We start from the raw sequence: 1,883 nt of genomic DNA on the forward strand, positions 1-1,883 counted from the left end.
TATTCCAAAATATCCATGTTCCAACATGGAACCAATTTCAACTTCACCTGCAACTAGCAACGCTATAGGAAGGGATGCGCAAAAGCGGTAACTTAGCCAAACAACGGTTTGCTAGGAAAGGATGGTTAGAGGCTTGACATGGCAATATGGGAGGCATGATATAGCAAGTGGTAGGTAGCACAGCATAGCAATAGAACGACAACTAGCAAAGCAAAGATAGAGATGATTTCGAGGGTATGGTCATCTTGCCTGCAAGGTTCTCAGAGTTGTCGAAAGCTTGATCCTCATAAGCGTACTCAACAAGTTCCTCGTTCACGAACTCGTCTCCCGGCTCTACCCACATCAAGAACACAAGCAAAAGAACCACAATCAATCATGGGAAATGCACAAGCAATATGATGCAAAACATGCATGATATGCGGGATATGATATGCGATGCATATGCGTGCTCCGGAAGAAAAAGGATGAACAAGGCAGTAACTTGGCAAACCAAGCATGCCACTGGAAAGATGAGATGATTTCGGTCGAAATCGATATAAAGATCACCGGAAACGGATGCACGGTTTGCAAATGGCAAGCAAAACAAGAATGACACGATTTTGCGATTAACAGCATGATAGCACTTAGAATGCAACAAGTAACAATGCTGCAGCACCCTAACATAGCAACAAAGCATGTGGAAGTAATCTACAGGAGGTTCTTGACAAAAGATGAACACTGAGCTACGGCTAGATCACAAAAGAGCAGGCTCAAACAAGCATGGCAAAAGTGCAAAAGATATCAGGTTCACAGACTTGGTGAAATTACTGGACATGGCTGAAACAGCATCAGGTAGCAATGTTCAGAGCAAGAAGTCAACATGCTACAGGAACTTAACATCCCAAAACAAGACATGGCATGAATCTACTAAATGCATAGAACAAAAGTCTTTTACTGACCATGAGCCAAAAAGGATCACAAGAAGGATGGCAGCCATGTAAACATAGCAAGTTTCGTTAACAGATTTCAGACTTAGCAGAAAACAGAGCATGGCATTAACAGAATTATGAAGGGATCTTGGTGAGGTTGATTCACTCATCACAAGGCAATGAATGACAAAACAAGCATACCAACAGCAAGAAGACATGTTCATGAAGCTAACCATGGCAAGAGCAAGTTCATAGAATGTATGAATAAACTACAACAACCTTGGCAAAATTGAATAACATGTAGACATTCTGCCAGAAATATTTTATAGCAAAAGTAGGGCAAGATTAAGACATGCTATGGCACTCCATAATTGAAAACAGGGGCACGGATGGATAGAGCACAACTATATCCACAAAACATCCTTACTGAACATCACCAAAAGGAGCATGGATCTCTCTGTACACACATGGATAGATGGCAACAAAATAACAGCAGTCACAGACTTGGTGAAATTACTAAGTCTCTGAAATCAGAAACATCACGAAGCCTAGTTTGCAAGCTTGTGCTAGTCACCACAAAGATTAAAAAAATACATGGCATACACCTCTGTAAAGACGGCATGGCATAGATCAAAACACATGTAGATCTCATGCTCATAAGATGCACACATCAATTGCAACAAAAATAACAAATCACCAAGTTCTGATAAGTAACAGTAGTTAACAGTGGTGATGAGGTGACCAACCGATGGCGACCCGCGGGGCGGCCGAGTGGTGATGAGGTGACCCGATGGTGACGCGCGGGGCGGCCGAGTGGGGATGAGGTGACCAACCGATGGCGACGCGCGGGGCGGCCAGGTGGTTATGAGGTGACCAACTGAGTGGCGACGCGCGGGGCGGCTGAGCGGTGATGAGGTGACCAACCGAGTGGCGGCGCGCGGGGCGGCCGAGTGGTTATGAGGTGACCAACTGATG

Source organism: Triticum aestivum, chromosome 5D (genome assembly GCF_018294505.1).
Source record: "Triticum aestivum cultivar Chinese Spring chromosome 5D, IWGSC CS RefSeq v2.1, whole genome shotgun sequence".
In the NCBI taxonomy this organism is placed as follows: Eukaryota; Viridiplantae; Streptophyta; class Magnoliopsida; order Poales; family Poaceae; genus Triticum; species Triticum aestivum.